Genomic DNA, 23,293 nt, shown 5'->3' with positions numbered 1-23,293 from the left:
AAAGAGTTTGAAGAATCTAAACTGTCTGGCACTTGACTAGCAGGTCTGAGACATCAGCTGAGCAGTTCATTAAAATATTTAAAAGTAGAAGTTTAAAAAGAAAATGTTTTTATAGTAAACCTTCATCTACATATCGTCTAAAATGCTTTTCGTTTGAAGAGCCTATTTTATGTAATGCAATTATGTGTATAACTATATATTTGTAACCCTCCCTGCCTGTCTCCTAGGGAGATTACATTGGGGTGTATTATATGGCTACTCAACATGGGTTACCTGGGCTCAGGGTGCTGGATTTAGGCGGCTGGGCAAAGAGGTAGCAAGGATGTAGGATAATTGGCGCCAGGAACTTTTGTAGTACAGCTGTCATTTATTCGGGTCCCCAAGCACAGGCACAGATCATACACATATTAATAACATTGTACTGTATTTTATAACAGACGTACATGAATACGGTTCTTCCATCAGTGCCCACTCTAAACACTCAAATCGAGGTACTTGACTTAGTTGCTCTGAGTAAGTGTGGGACCCGACCCCCCCTTGTTGCTTTGGAACCATCATCGGTATTGATACGACTACTCTGGGTCCCTACGGGAATCCTGACGGGTCTTTCTTACTTGACCCGGTGATGTACAGAAAAGCCCGGGCGCTACCTCAAAAGATTGACTAATGGGGTGATACAATTCTAGTGACAGAACAATACAACCTTAAAGGGTACTTTAAGGTCCCCTCTACTACCGATTCTCTTCCCGCTGCTCAAACCCCAAAGAGGACCTATCCAGGATCCTTAGTGATATAGGGAAACAAACAAAAAATGGGGGAGCACAGGTTGAGGGACTATACAGACGTTTATAAAACTGCACGGTATAGAGCTGTGAGTTGAAATTTAGTAAGGTGTGCAATAACGTAAACACTTACACGGCCTTGTGTAAATGCTTTCACATCAAGGTGTCTTTGCTTTAGGTGTCTTCTCTCCGGTGTTCTTTCCGCTTAATACTTTTCTTCTCCTCTGTTGTGTGGTTGAGTGTTCCTGGTCTTCTCCACACAGATGATTAGCGATGTTGTCCTTTAATGTGGTGTCCTGAGGTCAGTCACACCTGCATTGTACTGACTGACCTCAGGACACCACATTAAAGGACAACATCGCTAATCATCTGTGTGGAGAAGTGCAGGAACACTCAACCACACAACAGAGGAGAAGAAAAGTATTAAGCGGAAAGAACACCGGAGAGAAGACACCTAAAGCAAAGACACCTTGATGTGAAAGCATTTACACAAGGCCGTGTAAGTGTTTACGTTATTGCACACCTTACTTGACCCGGTACCTGGTGCCTGATTGAGAATTGCCACTTCCACACAAATTGCTGAGGAATATTAGTGCCAATCCACGGCTAGAGCTGATCCTTTATATTACTTATTCAGGACTCCATTACGTCTTTCGGTGATCCTAGGTTAACGGGTGCTGTCGCTATCTACAACATAGTGATTACGTGAAGGTGAATATTAAGGCGCAAACAACAATAAGTGCATATAAAACAATAATTGTGTTACAATGTATATGGAAAAAATAATCCAAATGGTGACAGTGTACAAAATAAAATATAAAAAATATATATATATAAAAGTCTGATATCCCTGCTCAAACCCTCTGGTGGGATCTGTCTTCACCGGTTCCAAGGTGTATGGATATCTCTCACACAATCCAGGGGGAGCATAAATGGAAAAAAAGAGACAAACAAAGCAACCAATATAAGTGCAGATGAAAGTGTATATGAGATAAGGCACCTTACATATTCTTGGCTCGAGCCAAGAATATATAGAGTGCCTTATCTCATATACACTTACATCTGCACTTATATTGCTTGCTTTGGCTATCTACAACATAAACGGGGCCCTGGTCTATACTATTACTTTATAAATATTACTTATCTACTCTCCCCGAGGCTCCACTCCTCATATCCTCCTGGAACCTAACCTTCTGGCATAGTCCCTCCTCCTTATATACCCCTGCATGACATCTGGATCCCTATAGCAAACCAGGGTAGGGTCCAAGATACAACAGCCCTGTTAGTAACCCTTTAGGAGGGGGGCTACATACTGCTGGTCTGTAGTTTCTGATTAGTACTTCTTGGGACTGCTTTCACATTATGGATCTGTGATCGTGAACTCAACCTTACATTTCCAAAGAGGATGGTTTGTTTGAAGCAGAAATCTGCAAATAGTCGGCTAGCAAACTAAATCTGCCTGATGAAAACGTCTGTTGTTTTTGCTATTCATACTTATAATGGACATGCAGTTTCTGCACGGATCTCAAGGGTGCTTTCGTTCTGTTAAAATGCCTGACACACATAAAAAAAAGCCTTTGAATCAGATGCAAAATGCAAAGCAGCATTGCAAGGCCCCGTAAAGTGTATTGGATTCACTTAGTTTAAATGTGCATAAATAGTGTTTTAATCTTTGCTGACGCCGTGCACAGAATCAGGATCTTGCTTGGAAAGCATGGAAATCCTCCAGCATATCTCAACAAACATTCATCTGGAAAATATTGAAATGATAAACTTGGTTTGTGTTCAAATTTCTAAAACACCCTCACCAAAGACCGTGTACCTCATGCTCTTTATTTTAGTTTTCCCCTCTGCGACTCCTCTTGGTATCGCACAGTAAACCTGTTTCTCTGAAAAGATGAAATGTACGGACTGAATTGCAGTATCATACTGTATACAGTATATGTATGTATAGCTTTGTTTATATAGCCCCGATAGTGCGCTCAGCGCTCTACAAAGACAATACAGTACAGGGAATTATAACACAACAGGTGCAGCAAAGTCAGACAATAGGAAAGGAAATCCCTGCCTCACAGAGCTTACAATCTAAAGAGACAAACACAGCATTTCATGTTTGTGTTTCCGCCCAAAAGTGAACATGATGCAGGTTATAGTTATACAACGAGCTGGGTGACACATAACACTATGATTACCTTAGCTACAGAAATAGACTATGGTTGAGATGTGTTCTTAAGGCTGTGCAGTATGCCTTGATCCTTTTAGGGTTTTTTTCACCAACAATCTAAGGTCAAATTGCTAAGAAAGTGAGCACCCACTACCTTATCCAACCAATTGCAAGTTTCAGTGGTTTTACAGTAGGTAGTTTATATAACTTAAATGTATTTCTGTATCCAGCAAAATGTCCTTTTTGACATTTCTCTGAAGGGTTGGTTAAAGGTCGAGAATGGATCGTGAAGAAGAAATGTACTTCGCATTTGAGAAACAAATCTGTTTTTTTTCTATTTGTTATTTTTTAAAGCACAAGCTCCCTAATGGAAAAAAAAATAAACGTGAAAAGTTAGATGTTCGAGTAACTCAATTCGGAAGAACCAAATGGTTATTTACTTTTAAAATGAATGTACAGGATCTGTTTTCCTGGCTAAGAGGTGCATGACACCTGCTTTCCTCTACTACTGTATATACAGAACTCTGTACACAGATGTTTTGTGATTGCCATCATAATATGAGGTACATAACTATATTTCATTTACTGTACCATTCCAAGTAATCATTCTTCACCTTATTACAAACAATGATAAACAAACAGACTAAGAGCATAAACAAAACAAAAAAAGCCCAGCACACAAATTGGGGGTGCGATGAACCTTTAAAGGGAATATGTGTTTCTTTTGAAGGACTACAGTAAATAAATTACAGATTACTTCACTGTTACACAAATCTCTACTCTGGGGCTTTGCTTTGACCCCTTGTTTGCTTACTCATCATTCACAGTGGTGTTATTGGAATGCACGGATATTACAGCGCACTTATGTGCTGCCTTTGAGTGATGTGTCATTATTGATTGGCAGCTTGGGGCCACACACATAATACTGTATATCTCCAGAACTACCCAAAGTAATGAACTGTATGGTACTATAGCAGTAGACCCCTTGGTCCAGCCTCATTAAATAAATAAACACATTTGGCTAGTGGGTATTGCATTGGAGGGATAATCAGTATCATTGCAAGCTGTTTTATGTGACTTGACCTGTAAAGTATTAGTTTTAATGTCATTGCCTGAACAAGTCTCACAATATGAGCTCTACATCCATTCATCTTTTCTTTGGGGACTGGGTCTTTTTATAGTGTGGCAATCACACTCTTCTTACCGGCTGAGTCAGCTATCCAAAGGGACTTCTATTCAGGAGAAAATAGGTTGCAAGAGAAGCCTGTGAAGACTTTAGGTTGCAGCTGTCTTATGCGATTGAGATATTAAAATGCAGAGGAGATATCGTTATAAAGCTCAACACCTCTCCTTGCCACCTCATTCAGACATTTGGGAGAACCCTTTATGTTATTTACAGTATTTATTTATTTATAAAATATTTTACCAGGTAGTAATACATTGAGAGTTACCTCTCGTTTTCAAGTATGTCCTGGGCATAGAGTTAAGACAAATAATACATGTTTACAAATACAGTTACATAATGAGCAGGGTATACATTATATACAAGACATTGCATGCACAGTTAAAGATCATTTATATTATGGGCGAATGAAACAGTTACAGACCAGATAAAAATGTGTGACAGCCTTAGATTTGAAAGAACTTATGTGGCTATATTCGCGATGCCTGTACAATCTGCACCAATTTACCAAGAAGATGTAACTTCTGGTGCTAGATACGCATGAATTGTTTTGCAGAAAAGTTAAAATCCTGTTCGGAACATGGTAATATTCTGTGCGATGCGGAGACCCTCTGTAATCACTGAAGTCATTCCTTTGTGTATGATCTCGGAAACACCTGGTTGAAGAGTACGTTTCCTACTAACCTAGAACATGCTACGCAGCATAGACCAGGGTAGCCAACTCCAATCCTCAAGAGCTACCAACAGGTCAGGTTTTCAGGATATCCCTGAAAAGGGGTGGGCAACTTCAGACCTCCAGGGCCACTAAGAGGTCAGGTTACTAGGATATTCCTGCTTCATCATACAGTAGGTGGCTCAATCAATGGCCCAGTCTTTGACCGAACCACAGATTGAGCCACCTGTGCTAAAAAGGGATAGCCTTAAAACCTGACCTGTTAGTGGCCCTTGAGGACTGGAGTTGGCCACCCCTGGAATATACTGTCACATTGCTCTCTAATATGCAGTAAAAACAACTACAGTGAGTCCTCGCTTGTCCGACACAATGCATCCCGCGAAACCCTGTCAGATAGCAGATTGTTGGAAAGCGTGACCGATGGTAACCGGTGTCGATTTCGTCGGATACGCAAAATTTGTGGCGGATAATGCATTTTTTTTATTGCATTAGCCGTCTTCGAAAAACGCGTCCGACGGAAAACGGAATGTCGTAAAGCGAGGACTACCTGTAAATGGTCAACCCAAATAGTAGATTTTATCTCCCTATTAAATGTCAAAGGGCATTAACTATTGCGGTCTCTATTGTCCTTAAACTGTAACACTATGTGTGATGGTTCACAGCAGGGGTGGCCAATCTTTTGTTCAGGCAGGCCAATAAAGGGCAAAAAAAAAAAGTCTGTATGGAGCAGGCAGGGCCGCACACAGCTTTATAACTGAAACACATGTTGCTCTTTATACTCTGTATATGACCACATCAGTATTAGGTGATACCTTTTTTATTTGGACTAACAATAGATATTATAAGACACGCTTCCGAGAGTTCTCCTCTCTTCCTCAGGTCAGCAGTATAGGTTAATGTATAATAACTACATATCTTTGGCCTTTTATTGTTGGAGCACATTAGAGAACGGATACTGTATCATTAAGTTGTTATATCTCCATCCATCTTTCTTTGATGTCTGGAGGCATCTGAATCACTTAAGGATGCCATTAATCGAGGCTATAGAACTGCACAGTAAATATGCACTGTTACTGTATGTGTGTCCTATCTCCAATAGAGTACCTTTTTAGGGAGTTTGTATTGTTGTTCACAATTAGATAAATACTCTTGTGTTATTGCAGGTATTGTATTTTAGGAGCCATTCACCTTTCCACTTGTCCAGGGGTCCTCAACTCCAGTCCTCAAGCCCCCCCACCCCCCCCGCCTCACGCTCAAACATGTCAGGTTTTAAGGATATGTCAGCTTCAGCATAGGTCAAAGACTGAGCTTCTGATTAGGCCACCTGTGCTGAAGCAGGGATTAATTGAGCTACCTGTGCTGAAGCTGGGATATCCTGAACACCTGACCTGTTGGGGGGTCTTGCGGACTGGAGTTGAGCACCCCCAGCAGTAAAAGGTGGGGTTATCCTTGCAATTGTTGATGTGGTTGTTTAATGAAACCATCACTCTGTAAGTTTAGAGCTGCCAAATACATGGTTTGCGGTTTTTGAGTTTTACCCATAAGAGGGACCTTGCTCGGAGCTAATGTTTGTTTTCAGTTTTAATTAAAGCAGCAGTCCCAGCTGCCGTTTAAAAAAAAAAAAACTGTAATATGTGCATCAAATCCACACAATGATAAGTAATTAGCTACGTTGACGATCAATCCCTTATCCTGTGATCAATTGGTGAAGATTCGGCTTGGGGGTTCACTAAATGTTTGTCAGTGCAGCAGAAGAGGACCAAAGATGCAAACTTCCGTGGGGAAGATCATGTGACAAGGCAGTCACTAGATACAATTGGTGCACTGCTAGAGAGAGGGCAGAGCTCAAAAAGGGGTGTGCCAGAGCCTGTTTCAGAAGAGGAAGGGGATGTGACTTTGTAAATGGTTGCTATAGAAATACAAAATGCGTGTTACATTATAATGCATTAAAAATGTCATTCAGAGTTGTTTACAAAAATATGTTACAAGTATTTTCTCATAGTACGGAACTGATGTATTAAAAAAAAAACACACATGTACAATAGGATATTGCTTGGTCTGCAGCTTTAAGGCCTCTGTTAGCACTTACATTGAAACCTTACATTTCCGATGGTACCCAGTGATCTATCTGAGTAGCAGTGAGGTTTTGCCGAGATCTATTGCTGGCTATTGATCTACAGCTATCAGAAATGTTCATAAATCTGTGGTTGTACATAATAAAAAATGCTAGGGGCAAGTAGGGAAATGTTACACAAATGTGCTATATATTATATTACAATAATGCAATTTAAAATGATCAAGGCGATCAGAGAGATGTTTCCTTCTCTTCTTCTAAATGATATCTTTTCATTCCTCTTCATTATTCTTTGTAGAGTTCTGGCACTCAATTTCAGCGATGATGAAATGTAATTATTCTTAGCGTGTATATAAATATTTATATGATTACATATCTATATATGCTTCAGTGCAGTGGGCCCAACTTCAACAGAGTTGTTCGTTGTTTTTGCCACGTTCAGTATACCAAAACTAGCACACACACTGAGGTCCATATTTACTATGCCAGGAGTAGCCAACTCCAGTGCTTAAGAGCCACCAACAGGTCAGCTTTTCAGGATATCCCTGCTTCAGCACAGGTGGCTCAATCAGTAACCTGCTTCAGGACAGGTGGCTCAATTAGTAACCTGCTTCAGCACAGGTGGCTCAATCACTGAGCCACAGATTGAGCCACCTGTGCAGAAGCAGGGATATCCTGAGAACCTGACCTGTTTGTAGCTCTTGAGGACAGGAGTTGGCTACCTCTATACTAAGTAGTGCTATTCAATAAACCTCCCACTTGTGGGTGGTATCATATGGAATAGCACTGCTTAGTAAACACAGGCCTCTATGATTGGAGAGGCTTCTCTGATGACTTTGATAACAGAGGTAACCATTTATAGTCACACAAACATTAACAACATCTCACTGCGCACCTTGGCTTTTTTGTGATTTTTAACCACAAAATGTTTGCTTCACCAGCTGTTTTCTAAGTTTGAACACTGCAGTGCACCTAAATACGTTGCTATGTAAGTGCCGGAGAAAAAAAAGGGTGGGGTGGTGGAAGGGGATATGGACCCCCCAGTGTCTTAATGAGCCCCAAAAGCGGTTACAGAGACCCCGCTCCCAGCGGTGGATTTGAAGTTCTTACCTGTGGCGGCCGCCTCCTTGCTGCCGCCCTCCTGCTTCCGAATCGCAGCGGACATCACTAACGTGACGTCACGCGGCAACGCGCCGGCGAGACACCGTGTGACATCACGCTGGTGACATCCGCTGCATTGTTTACGCTGCGATTGGGAAGGAAAAGGAGGGCAGCAGCAAGGAGGCGGCCAGCGCAGGTAAGTGCCTTCCCATGAGGCCCGGTAGGCACGAGAGTGCGGCATCTGCATATGGGGGCGGATATCTTTGCTGCCCCCAAATTTTGCCGCCCCAGGCATTTCCTAATGGCAAATCCGCCACTGATTGCCGGGGGGGTGGGGGGGGGGCGAGGGGGTCTCTGTAACATAGCAGCCCTCGTCCATGGCGTCATGACTGAATCAGCCACTGATTGAGTCACCTGTGCTGAAGCTGGGACTAATTGAGCCACCTGTGCTGAGGCTCGGACTAATTGAGCCACCTGTGCTGAAGCAGGGATATTCTGAAATCCTCACCTCTTGGTGGCCTGGGAGGATTGGAGTTGCCCACCCCTGGTCTAAATGTTTCTTACATGTTGTTTACTGTAGAGACTATAAATAGGGCACATACCACCTTGCTTGTGCAGTTGGAAGGGGGTCGATGAATGTGTCTAGTTACTGTCTACTGGCCAGAGGAGGTTGGGAAGGGGACATGCAGTAGTGGTGGTGGCCATGGTGACCAGGGTCGCCATGGCAGGAAGAAGTGTGGGACCCTACTAGGAACATCAGAAGTCGTATTTGAGCCCCAGCAGCCTTCGAGTACAAAAAGAGAATGATTTCTGAAATAAATATAAATAAAGCAAATTTAAAACAAAATTGGGGAGGGATGACCGAGCGAAGAATCCACCGAGACTGTGTGACCTCTTTGGTTGCGTGTTTGTGGTTTTGTCTGTGTGTTCTCTCTCCACAGCCCATACACCTTGACCGATTCTGATGAAATGTTGAGGGTACCATTCTGTCATCCTAAGGCCGCGCTTATAGTGCCGGCGACGCAAATTCGCCCAAAAACAAAAGCATTGCCACCGCCGCGTGCGCTTATAGTGCATGCGACAGCGACAAGCAACGGAGCGACGCCGCCGGCAAAATTCGATTTTTCAAGGGCCGTCGCGTCACGTGACGGCCCTTGAACAAATCAAATTGCGGGAATCCCGCGATGCGGCCGACCGGCGAAACGTAACTTTCGCCGGTGGCGACGGGTGACGTCACCCATCGTTTCGCCGTCGCCGTCGGCGGCAGTATAGGCAAAGCCTAACTTAGATCTGGCAGAAGTTTCAACCCCCCCTCTAGGAATTCGTTTTTTGAAGTGATAAAAAAAACGGCACATCTCATCGACCGGATTCTTGAAACAAAATATTCAATATATTATTTTTCACCATGTAGCACATTTTCAGACTGTTTGCTTGAACTGTTTCACAGACATTAAATATTTAAAATGAAAATAAATTGGTAACCACGGTAACAAACAACACGGTAAATTCTAATCGGTACATCAATGTAGACATACTTACGTGCTCAGACTCCAGGAGTAGTTGTTTGGATATGTACTGTATATACTTATACATTTTCCAATTCTGCCTTTTTAATTCCCATGGTTTTATTATTGTTGCCGATACTTTTTTTTCAATTTTTTTCTTTCTATCATCTCTTCTGTTCATGACCTGTCTATATTGGTTGATATATATATATCTACCTATATTATACCTGTACATATATTATACTTATATATCTATCTATTGATAAAAGCAGAAAATAGCTGTGTTAGTCCAGTTGCGATAATGCAGAATAAATGAGTTCTTCAGTATTAGGTGATGCCTTTTTTATTGGACTAACAATTTATGTCATAGGACAAGTTTTCGAGAGTTCTCCTCTCTTCTTCAGGTCTGGCAATACTGATATACACAGGAATCTATGGCTAAAACAGTGTAGAGAGAAAAAAAAACAACAACAGCTCTAGTAGTGTGAGCTAAACCAGCTGATGGCTAGCACTGCACACTGTCTACTAGAATTGTTATGGTATCATTATTAATCTGAAGCATGTTTTGGTGTTGTCAAATAACCAGTTTTCTTCCCCAAACTAGTACAACATATTCCGTATTATTTAGCCCTTAAGAGTTTTAGGAACACTTTACTTACCAAGATTATATAGACCAAAAGGTTGAAACTTTAAAAAGTCGAGACAAATTGTGGCATCATTAGTCATTGTATATATTTTTTTAGGTTTTGTTATCTATTCAGTTAGAGGTTAGAGATAAAAAATAAATGCAACGCTTCACACTCTTAATTCATGCAGAACTGTCAAACATTTCACTTTTAATCTGGAAATGTATCTAGAAATATTCAGTGCAAACACACCTTGTGAATACAATACATCCAAAAATAAAATCCACTTTAACAAGAGCACAGCAGCCGTACTCAGCAAGATGAACACAGGCTCCACGTCCCACATTGGAGGGGGTTCTCTCATTTAAACCAGGGCTCTGCAATTCAGTCCTTGTGAGGAAAACAACTACTGACCTGGTTTTCCAGATTCCTCTAATTAACAAATGAACCTGGCTCTAATTACCACTAGAACAACTTCAATGTTGCACTGAAAGCCTGACCTGTTAACAGGCAGGTTAGGTGGGTCAAGCGGTTCGTATCTGCCATCCGTTTCAATGTTTCTGCAATATTATCACAGTATTCACTAGCTTGGCAAAAATATTGTCCCAAAATGCTCTTGTTCCTATTGATAAGCTATCTTGCTATATTTGTTTCTTCCATCAATATTTACAATAATTTTAAACAAGTTTTTGCTAACATTTTTGCTGAAGTCCACAATACTTCTGATTTCACTTTATTAGTCTTAAATGCTGAATTTCTTCCTGCTGTGAAATTGTGTCCAGAGCAGCAGATTGGAGGGGCAGGGGGGCTCAACTCCAGACCCCCCAGCAGGTCATGTTGGGGATATCACTGCTTCAGCACAAGTGGCGCAATCAGTGGCTCAGTCTTCGTCTCTGATTGAGCCACCCGTGCAGAATCTTGGATATCCTTAAAACCTGACCTTTTTTCCCCCCCGGATTTCAATCTGCCTCATATCGGCCGGTTTCTCCGGTCCAAGAATTTCCGTGGATCACTCTCAAAAAGAACAATCCGCCGTTTTGGATTTTTCTTCTTTTTCAGAGATAGAGGGAAACCTGTTTCTGGACGGATTTTTAAGAATCCAAAAAAGGATCAGATCCATTTTCAGGATGTGGTCTTACTAAGGATTTATACATAATTATATTACGCAGGCTGGGTAATACTGTAATAATATATATATTTTGAATGAATGCAGACAATGTACGTACGGATTTATAGATCTTGAGCACACAATTAGTTCTTGCCCAAGAGCTTATAAGCACAAGCAAGAGAGATAACTCTCCTCCTGATCGTGGGTAAGTTGCTTTAACAGTATGGGGTTTATCGCTTTTAAAGGCAACATTCTTACTTCAAAGCTCATTCTTCTACCCGATCTGTTACAATATGGTTGAAGGAGTGGTTCAGTCAGTAAATACACTGACACTGAGTATGAATCTGGCGAAATTAGTGTCTTTGGGCAAGTCACTTTCTCTCCCTGTGCCTCAGGCACCAAAAACACACAGATTGCAAGCTCATCTGGCCAGGGACTGTCGAAACATCATATGTACAATACTGCTTACTGTGCACACTATTGTAATCGTCAAGCACTTCGAATCCCATTGTGAGAACCGCGATATGTGAAATAAAGTTGTTATTATTATTTAAAGCAGTGGGATTGCAAAATGAACAAACATTTTTTCCATATAGCCTTTTTCTCCTGAAAGGGCTCATACAGTAGCACTTCACAATTATAGTATAGCACACAATACCAGGAATTGACTCAGCCCCTGCGCAGAGGAGCTTACAATCTATGCTTTTGGTGTCTGAAGCACAGGGTGATTAATGTGACTTGCTCACGGTCACGATGAGGTGACACCAGGAATTGAACCAGGTTCCCGTGATGTCATTGTTTACCCGTCAGAGTCTTTAGTTACTGAGTCGCTCCTTCTTCATTAAATCATGTGCTTCTTAGGCTGAGTCCATGGTCAGCGCTTTTCCGCTGACCCACGCTGAGGCGTGCTGACGCTTGTCAGTGAGCCCCTGCAGCCGCAATGAGATCAGCTTTAGCAGGGGCTCGCGCACGCTTCCACAGGCGTGCGGAAGCGTAACCGACAATCATTTTTTTCGTTTAAGCGCTCACGGGAGCGCAGGGCCGGTCATGTGAGCAGTTCGCCCAATGAGGGTGAACCTGCTCCATGACGTCACTGGCCCGCCCCCCCGGCACGTCCCCGGACGGCGCGAGAACTAAGGCCAGGAAAGCACCCGCTTTCCCTCAGCCTCCGCGCTCCTCCACATGGCTGAATTCTCTATGGACTGAACCTTATCCTGTGATTTTTTGGGAGACTTGCAGGTTTGTTCCAAGGTATATGGGCCCAGGTGAAACTTAAAAGCTACATTGTGCATAAGCTTTCAAGACGTCATGCAAGTTTTTTCTTCAAATGTACCTCTGGAAAAAAGGCATTAGAGATTATTTGAATATCAGGATTCCACTATTTGCCCATGAATTACTTTTATAAAACACGTTGCTTTCTTTATGTTCATACTTATTACTTTGCTGAAATACAGCAGCTACGGCAGAAAACAAAACAAAACAATGAAATGGCAAAGCTTTGGTAATCATAAGATATAATGGGGGGTTATTTATTCATCACGGATAGTGCTGATCAGGGCGCAAGCCCACGGAAACTCCCGCTGACTTCAGTTTAATGCGTAACCCCCAATGTACAGGAATCATCAGCTGGGAGTAGAGTGCTGTCTGTATTTACAGTGTGTCATTGCACTAGGTGAGGAAAGAAACACTTCCTGCACACCAGCCAATGTATGTTATTAAAAAACTAACAATTACATACAGTACTGCTAAAAAGCAATGTTATCTCAGTGGTCTCCAAAGAGTTTTACAATAAGGCGCAGCAGTACCATATAAACATCGTTTTACAACCCATGCACAGTACAGTGAGTGAAACACAAATTGTTCTTGTCTACTGTACATCTCTACAAGTACTGGGGAGGACCGTGAATATCCTATGTTTCTAGTGCAGAAGTGGCCAACTCCAGTCTTCCACGGCCACCAACAGGTCAGGTTTTCAGGCTATCCCTGCTTCAACACAGGCGGCTCCATCAGTGGCTCAGTCGAAGGCGGATCCTCTGATTGAGCCACCTGTGCTGAAACAGGGACGGATTGAGCCACCTCTGCTGCATCAGGGATATTCTGAAAACCTGACCTGTTGGTGGCCCCGGAGGACGGGAGTTGGCCACTCCTGTTCTAGTAGAAACGTGCAATTAATTCGCCGTTCCATCCGATTGAGGCAAATTCTGCCATTTAATGGCTGGCATGTGCACAAAAGGTACCTGGACGCTGTCTTACATAAGTGAAACACCTCTAATAAAGTGTATTGAAAATATGTAAAAAAAAAACAAAAAAAATGTTACCAATTAAGGGAACCCTTGTCTCTCCTTCTTCATAGAGATACACACCACGGGGTCCCACGTCTGTAGCTTCAACCCCTTCGGGAGATATCCTTATTCTCCCTGGATAAGACAGGAAATAGAAAAGCAAGGGGAGCGCAGATCAGTATAGCACAATAACAAGAAAGCTTTTTACAAACATTGCTTCTGTTTTAGGATGATGAAAATAAAACGGATATACGAATATATAAACAAATGAATGAATATATGAATGTATGCAAATATACTCACACGGGCCTGTGTGAGTGAAAGCCTCTCAGGGCTATAACTCTGCAGGTAATCCTCACTTGAGGTCCTCGTCTTCCCCTCCACTGTAGGCGGACTAGCAGGTTCTCAGAGTGTTAATGTCCCCCGAATTGGAAAAAAATAGTTAAAATAGACATCAGTATGGATACCAATCAAGAAGATATTAGGTGATCTCCCCAAGGGAAATGGGTGAAGAAGAAAAGCTATAGTTAATACTCACACGGGCATGTGTGAGTCACAACCCATAAGGATTCCAGCCACAACTGGGATGTATATGCCCCCAAATGGCTCCAAGGGTCCCACAAAAATTGGTCCACCGAAATTAAAAGGGTAATTTAATAGTACGTAGATAAAAATAGAAGCAATACAAACGAAAAAATGAAGGAAGTCAGTGGGGGTGCTCTCATCCATTTTCGATTTCTCCTCTCCGGTCTCTGCAGCGCTTCGGAGGGTAGGAACTCAAGATGGCGTGATGTTTCAGACACCATCTTGAGTTCCTACCCTCCGAAGCGCTGCAGAGACCATAGAGGAGCAATCGAAACGGATGAGAGCACCCCCACTGACTGCCTTCATTTTTTCATTTGTATTGCTTGTATTTTTATCTATGTATTATTAAATTACCCTTTTAATTTCGGTGGACCGATTTTTGTGGGACCCTTGGAGCCATTTGGGGGCATATACATCCCAGTTGTGGCTGGAATCCTTATGGGTTGTGACTCACACATGCCCGTGTGAGTATTAACTATAGCTTTTCTTCTTCACCCATTTCCCTTGGGGAGATCACCTAATATCTTCTTGATTGGTATCCATACTGATGTCTATTTTAACTATTTTTTTCCAATTGGGGGGACTTTAACACTCTGAGAACCTGCTAGTCCAACTACAGTGGAGGGGAAGACGAGGACCTCAAGTGAGGATTACCTGCAGAGTTATAGCCCCGAGAGGCTTTCACTCACACAGGCCCGTGTGAGTAAATTTGCATACATTCATATATTCATTCATTTGTTTATATATTCGTATATCCGTTTTATTTTCATCATCCTAAAACAGAAGTAATTTTTGTAAAAAGCTTTATTGTTATTGTGCTATACTGATCTGCGCTCCCTTTGCTTTTCTGTTTTCTATTTAATGGCTGGCAAAAGAAATGGCAAGAATGTGAAAGAAATGGCCTTAAAATGACCTTCAGAAAAAAAATCTAGTCAACGTTGTCAATTTAATCAAATCTAAAAAATGATTATTCAATCCAATTGCCAACCAAAAGAATGAATTAGTTTTAAGTCAATATACAAAATGTTTACATGTTTTTAATTTGTGAAATGTGCCAGCCCCTGCTTATCCTTTTAAACAAGCGGAAACAAAATACTTTTGTGGTATGCCAAGTGCATGCCATTTCCCAGAATCCCTTGCTGCAGTGGAAGCACTGTATGCTAGGAGATAATGGAGAGAAGCCGGGCTGTAAACCCATCTGAGACATGTGACTGTGCTCACAACGTGGTATTTTTATTTGTGGTAGAAATTTATAGACACGGGCACGTCATTAACATAAGTTACAGCTTTTTTCCCCCCATGACCAATTAGCTGGTATGATTCAAAAAGTGATGTAGTCTGCTTGATTTTATGCCACATTAACTTTGTCAGAATAAATGTATTACACGTAGAACTTCTTAGGTAGCTATAGTATAAAAAATATATGTGTGTAATTATTTTGTGTATGGTTGTAAAAAAAAATACTCAAAGCCACAATCACCATCCCCTCCCCCTTTTTTTTACAGGATAGGAGCCAGGGGCTCTCCTGAGCTAAATAGCACTATTTTCCAGTCCGGGGATTCCTTAATTCAGCTGTGGCCAACTCCAGTCCTCAAGGGTCACCAACAGATCAGGTTTTTAGGATCTCCCTGCTTCAGCACAGGTGGCTCAGTCAAAGAATGAGCCACTGATTGAGCCACCTGTGTCGCAGAGCCACCAGTGCTGTTTTTGATTGAGCCATCTGCGCAGAAGCAGGAAGATCCGGAAAACCTGACCTGCTGGTGACCGTTCACGACTGGAGTTGGCCAGAATTGCCCTAATTCATGAGATTCTTATCAGGAATCTGTTTTTTAAATCTCCGGTATCGACACGGGAGATTCAAACCTCCATTTTGTTTCCCCTGGAGGAGACTGAACATGGGTACCTTTACCAATAGGTATCTCTGAGACTGATCAGGATTGCTGCTTTAATATCCAAGATGATGTGCAGGACAGTACATTTGTGTTCGCTGCATTGTGAGATCATGGAGATTATCAGTATATTTGTCTAGCTATCCTTTTGAATACTGATGTATTGCATCCCTAAATAAATCAATAGTTGAATTACATTATGTGCGAAACAGATGCATTAAGTGATCTATAAACTAATCATTCGGTATTTCATAAAAAAAAAAAATGTTTTTCCTAAATCAATTAATCATTTCTGCGAAGTAGCCAAGCTTGAGGGTTTTAATGTATAAGGGGTTTATTATAGGATTCATGAAGATGCTTGATATATACTGTATGATTTGGAGTTGCCAACAAGATGAATGAAATATGAATTCATTTTATAAATACAGTTTTTAGTAGTTTATACATTTATTTAAAATGCTTGGTAAAATTATTTAGCAATTACTATTTAATGATTATTATTATTAGTTTAGTTATAGAGTACATATTCAGTAGAGAACGTGATAAAATAACAGTAAATAAAAATTCCGTTCCTAAGAATTTTATAAGGTACCTTTCGCCATTTGGGGGACCCCATGAAATACCACTGTGTTATGGGGTCTGGTACGAAAGGAGCCTTACGGATTAATAGCTACTGTACATCATGGACTTTCTACTGGGTTTGTTTTTAGCGGGGATTGAGTTTGGAGCGTGGAAACACTCTCTGTCCGGACTTCACATCTTCCATTCGCTTCATCAGGGCCGTCCCGATCACGCGGTCGGTTCGAAGGGAGTGGGCCCATGACCCGCTGTGTGCAGCCGGGCCTGTGGCACTCCAGCAGTCAAAGGGTTAACAACGCAAGGAATACCCCAAGGATTTACCTGAACACCCTACGGTGAAAATCTTCCCCCTACTCTAGTGCATCGGTTTAGAGCTTTAAGTTCAGATTGTGCCTGGTAAAGTTTGTTGTGAGTGCTTTGTTTCTCTCGACAATGTACTGTTGGCTGGCGGGGAAGGCTCGGACATGTGAATTGGCATCGGCTTGTCCTGCTCGGAGACCGCATTCTGGCAGCCTGGGAACATTGCGCCAGTCACTTTATCTTACTGCTCCAGGTCCAGGAATTGAGTGTGTCTGCTTTGTTTTCGCTTTTTCATTGAAAGGAGGCAGGGACAGATAAGAGGAAGAGTTTCAATCATTCTTTGGATGTGCACAGAGCGCCTGAACACTTTTTTATGTTGAGTACTGTACTTGTGTGTTTATTTATCCTGATGTTCTTATATGTCTGAATAAAGTCTGCACTCTCCATGTTCTCAGTATGTAATATGTTACACCAGGGGTGCGCAAACCTTTCCTCGTGTGCACCCTTGCCTGCTCTCCTCGGTGCCTCGCGGACCCCCAACTCCCCTCCTGCTCGTCCACGGCGTCAAATGATGTTTGGGGTCATGTGACACATCATATGACATCACACCGGGTTACCATGACGACGCGTCGCTGGAAGGGAAGTGTTATAGAGGCCTCGCACGGTCCCCCGGCATTTAATTTAAATGCCTGGGGGGAGAGCGCGGAACCTCTATAACTGCTGCGCCCCCCTGAAAATCTAGCGCCCCCCAGTTTGCGCACCCCTATGTTATACAATCTGGAATAGTCATCATACATGGAATGTCTTAAAAAATGCTGATGAATAATGTACAGCTGTGTCCGAAAGAGCAGTGTAATGGTCATCATACTGTATATTGCATTTATCTGGAAGGGATTAAAAAAAAACAAAAAAAAAAACGATTGGTGCATTTAGAGTGGAAATGGAAAACTTTCTATCAAGCAATAAAAAATGCAAGAGGTGCTATTGCTTTGCTAGTGCAGATTTTGTAAGACGTTAGCTTGTGCAAAAAGAAGCACTTTGTACAATTTAATATGTGAATTCTGAAAGCAACAGACCTGCTCATGCTTTTAAATGCTTGGGGGGGAATTGAGATCACTATTAAGTAGCTTTGCAATACACCAGAGAACCAGTTTGAGTGAATCAGTAATTTTTCACAGACGACATCTAATCTATGAGTATAAATTACTTTGCAGTCTTATTATTCCTTAATTGAAGTGCACCAATGTGAAATTGCCAGAGATGTAGCTAAAATGATTCTAGCCTCAATTAACTTGTGTGGAATGTGCGTTTTTTCCCTTCTTTTTCTCCTGAATGGAGGCCGCTGCTTAACAACCTGTATTTGCTTAAATCGTTGCTAGAAAATTAGTGACAATTGCAGGTATTTAATGTGATGCTCAGGAGAAACTATGTATTACACATTCCGTATACGTTCGCCTAGGTTTTATTTACAGCTCATCCTCTTATTTGTCACAGAGTTGGCTGCACCATGTGATCACATTCCAGAGGACTAAAAATTGCAGCTGCGGATATAACAGCTGTTGTTGTTTCTGCTGGTGCCTAGTGGCGGGGGCAGGAACAACGCGCCATGGGGAGCAGAGGCCCTTGTAATGTTATTAGCCGTGCGTGAATAAAGGACCAGGGCTACTGCTATTGCACTACCTAGCACAGCGGTGGGCAACTCCAGTCCTCAAAGGCTACCAACAGGTCAGGTTTTCAGGATATCCCTATTTCAGCATGGGTGGCTCAATCGAATGAGCCACCTGTGCTGAAGCAGGGACTGATTGAGTGCCCCGGCAGAAGCAGAGATATCCTGAAAACCTGACCTGTTGGTGGCCCTTGAGGACTGAAGTTGCTCACCCGTGGCCATGTGCAATAACGCCTGCTACATCTGTGTATTTCAACTCAAAGTGATCATTTGAATAACGGAGAAACAATTTTACAACTTCCTATTGCGTGTGGAATAGTTTTTAAATTCAGCAAGCCTCACAGTAAATAGTCCGTAAACTTTACCCACTGTACTGTGTGTTTAATCTCAATAAAACATTTTTTTGTTTGTTTTTTTAACCAGTGGGCTCTAGGCCTGGCTAATGTTCTTAAATCTGGATTCACGTATTGTGGCTTTTTTTTGTGTTTTTCACTGCATATAAGGTAAGGAAGTGAAAACCACACACAAAAGCCACTAAACATGAATACAGATTTAACTAAATACATTTTGGGATTTCAAATCCAATTCTGTGTTAAACTAACAGAGGTAAAGACATATATTTTAGGTGCATTATGAACCATATATTAATTCTAATTATGGAAGCGGGAGTGAAATGCTTGGAGTTTCAAACAATTATTGGTTACTTTTCTCACAAACGTCTTACTGCTTCTCTGTATTTCATGTTCATAGATTCTTTCATAGGTACACAGAGGGAAATCTGCTCACGTTGCTTGCCATGCTAATTAAATGAAAGGTTAAAGATCTACATGCTGATAAAATGTCCATCTGTAGGCCGTAGGTGGTTCCAACAGCCCGTGGCGGCCGGAAGATTGGTAAAATACCTGTCCCGGCCAAATGAGACGTTTGGGAAAGCAAGCTTGGAAGAAAATGTTCAGAGACACCTATTTAAAATGTGATCATTAAAATGTACATACTGAATGAGTATTGGTTGGTACTGGGCACAAGGTCAGTCTTCATCAAGATGATCAACACTTCTCTCCTTGTTTTATCAATTCATTGAGTACACGGCGATCTTGTTTTTGACGTGTCAATGATATGTAAACATACTGGGCTATATTTACTGTAAACATACGGGGCTATATTTACTGTAAACATACGGGGCTATATCTATTTAGCGATACTATGCCGTAAGATCTGCTGGAAGACACTTTGGGGACCAGTCTCTTGAATGGGTGAGAGATTACAGTCTATAACAGGGGAGCGCAAACTGGGGGGGCACGAGATTTTCCAGGGGGCACGGCGGTTACAGAGGTCCCGTGCTCTTCTCCAAGTCATTTAAATTAAATGCCGGGGGCCAGTGCAAGGCCTCTGTAACTCACCATGGCTTTCAGCGACGCGTCGTCATGGCAACACGGCATAAAATGACGCTGCGGTGTCATGTGACATATTACCATGACAACACATGACCCCTTGGCGTCATTTCACTCCGTAGCCAAGAAGGTAATGGGGGTGGGGCGTGGTGGACAGCATGCAGGGGGGAAAGTTTGTGCACCCCTGGTCTATAATATTCTGTATAATAATCACATTTTATTCTTTAATATTCTTTAAACAGGGCTGCACTTTTGTTACTAGTTGCGTTTTCAGTCAGAAGGATTTAGCTTTTTCTTGTGAGCTGTGCTATACTGCAAAGCGTGGCTCAGACATGTGTAGGGAAAAAACCCGATAGCAATGTGAAATATGTCAATGTAACACAGGCCTGCACAACTCGTAAAGTGCGAAGGGCCGAACTGCTCCAAGGAAAAATAAATTGGGCCGCACGGGTAAAATCATCATCATCATCTCTCCTCCAGCACCTATCATCATCATCCTCATATCTCCCCCAGAACCCAACACTATCAACCATTGCGATACTCCCCATCTATCTCTCATACCCCCATCTCTCCCCCTCACCCACACACAATACACCCCTCCACATCAAACACACAATACCCCCCTACACACCACACACCACACACATCCCACCACCCCCTGCAGCTCACATCCCTCCCCCCTGCAGCTCACATCCCTCTGCCCCCTTGCACCTCACATCACTCTCCCCCCCTTGCACCTCACATCACTCTCCCCCCTTGGGTGGGTGACAGTGACTGGGTGACAGTGACTGGGTGGGACACAGTGACTGGGTGGGTGGGTGACAGTGACTGGGTGGGACACAGTGACTGGGTGGGTGGGTGACAGTGACTGGGTGGGTGGGTGACAGTGACTGGGTGGGTGGGTGACAGTGACTGGGTGGGTGACAGTGACTGGGTGGATAGGTGGGTGACAGTGACTGGGTGGGTGACAGTGACTGGGTGGGTGACAGTGACTGGGTGGGTGACAGTGACTATGACAGTGACTTTGACAGTGACTGGGTGGGTGACAGTGACGGGGTGGGACACAGTGACTGGGTGGGAAGAGTGACTGGGTGGGACACAGTGACAGGGTGGGACACAGTGACTGGGTGGGTGACTGGGTGGGTGGGTGACAGTGACACTGACAGTGACTGGGTGGGTGGGTGACAGTGACTGGGTGACAGGGTGACAGAGACTGGGTGGGTGACAGTGACTGGGTGGTGGGTGACAGTGACTGGGTGGGTGACAGTGACTGGGTGGGTGGGTGACAGTGACTTGACAGTGACTGGGTGACAGTGACTGGGTGGTGGGTGACAGTGACTGGGTGGGTGGGTGGGTGACAGTGACTTGACAGTGACTGGGTGACAGTGACTGGGTGGGTGGGTGACAGTGGGTGGGTGGGTGACAGTGACTGGGTGGGTGACAGTGACTTGACAGTGACTGGGTGGGTGGGTGACAGTGACTTACCTTGACCCGGGTGGGTGCAGGTTGCCGCCGGACGCTTGCTCCTCCTGCCCCCGATATCCCTGCAGCAGCTGCCTGGGACGGGAGGTGGGCTTGGGGGCGCGGGCTGGGGGAAGGGGGGGGAGGAGGGCACGGGAGGTGAGCTCGTGGTGGACGCGAGAACCTGGCCGCGGAGGGAAGCGGTGAGAAGCCGGCCGCAGGAGGAGCTGAATTATTTAATTATTACTTCCCCCTCCGGCCCACGTTGGGAGCAGGGGGGGGGAGCGGGCCCGCAGAGGAGCTGCGTGTTGCTTCCCCCTCCGCCTCACGTTGGGAGCAGGGGGGGGGGAGCGGGCCCGCAGAGGAGCTGCGTGTTGCTTCCCCCTCCGGCCCACGTTGGGAGCAGGAGGGGGGAATCGGGCCCGCAGAGGAGCTGCGTGTTGCTTCCCCCTCCGGCCCACGTTGGGAGCAGGAGGGGGGGGACGGACGGAGCGGGCCTAGCGCATGCGCGCCGGGACCGCAGGGAATCGGCACCATTTTTTTTTCAAAGTTTTTTTTTTTTCAAAGTTTTTTTTTTTTTCAAAGTTTTTTTTTTTTTTTTAAATCTCATCGAGGGCCACACAGAGAGGCCAGGCGGGCCGCATGCGGCCCGCGGGCCGCGTGTTGTGCAGCCCTGATGTAACACATACAGAGCCATTTGATTGAACTGAAAGGATTTTATTCTTGCTCATACTGAATATACCTTTTCCTTCATGGAAGCGCTCAATCCTTATTTGGGCTTTATGTTGAGTAAATTGTTATGTCACAAATCATCACTTCATTATTAAAAATCCAAACAATAATGACAGGTTTTTTTAAGGTTCTAAGTGCCGCGAAAACAAAGACAAATAGAAGGGTTGAGGATGTGCACTGCTGGAAACTGCCTGCTATAGGTTAGACTGTATTATATATGGGCCTGCCAGCTTCACTGTCAGTTCCTCCGCAGTGCATGCTGCGATGATTACTTCATTACTGACCTGAGGACACAACCTGTATGCGAGTGAGAATTAATTTGAAATGGTAAATCTGTCCTTATAAGCACAAAATGACAACTGTAAAGTATGACTTCTGGTGCTTTGTGATGAGGAGAGGACGGCAATGGAGGTTTGCTCTCTTAGTTATGCTTAAAAGGTCATAGCTCAGCCTAGATAGCTGGTACATCTACTGACTGTTACTCGCAAATAAAAACAACTATTTCCATACAAAACGAATCCCGCAGTCATTTGTCATGAGATGAAGACACATTTGCGGTTCCCTTTAATTATTGTAGCAATTTGCTGCTTCCATAAACTCATCCGAATATTAATTTGGGGACAGGACAGCAACAGAAAAAGTGGAGAAACTAAAGAGATCCTGAATACTTTGCACAATCGTGTCTCATGCTACTCATTTAAGAACCAAAACAAGCAAAGCATTTGGAAGTTTCGGGTGATCTGGGTTAATTTACCGAAAAAGTCTTCGCAAACCGTGTTCGATCCAGTTTGCTAAAACTAGCCGTCTCTAGCAAATGTGTAATGGATTCATAACTTATACCAGGCAAACAATTAACTGCTGGGTCACGATTAAAAATGATTTTTTTTTAATATGGTTGAAACCTATTGCTCTGTTTGGATTACTAGCAGTAAAAATATGTAGATGGGGCTGTCTACAATAGATCTCAATACAATTGTTGTCATTCAGCATTGTGCAAGTGGAAACAAGTATGGAGATGATTGAGAGAATCTTAAATGTTCCATAGCTTGACAGTTGAGATTTCTGACATTCTATTGAAAATAGTACAACATGCAACTGTAAAAATGAACAATGTATGAAATTACTGATATATAAATGTATATAATAATAATAACAACTGTATATTTGAAGGGAGAAGAATAGTGTAATGTGT

The 23,293-nt window shown here is 43.1% G+C and overlaps 1 protein-coding gene across 9 annotated transcripts in view; it reads left to right on the top strand.

The window, feature by feature from the left end:
* The window catches only part of NLGN1 (neuroligin 1), a 476,103-nt gene that overhangs the window by 433,796 nt on the left and 19,014 nt on the right, over window positions 1–23,293 (top strand). The gene's annotated exons all lie outside the window — the stretch shown is intronic.

Source organism: Ascaphus truei, chromosome 14 (assembly GCF_040206685.1).
Source record: "Ascaphus truei isolate aAscTru1 chromosome 14, aAscTru1.hap1, whole genome shotgun sequence".
NCBI classification, from domain to species: Eukaryota; Metazoa; Chordata; class Amphibia; order Anura; family Ascaphidae; genus Ascaphus; species Ascaphus truei.
This window is presented reverse-complemented; position numbering and strand designations above follow the sequence as displayed.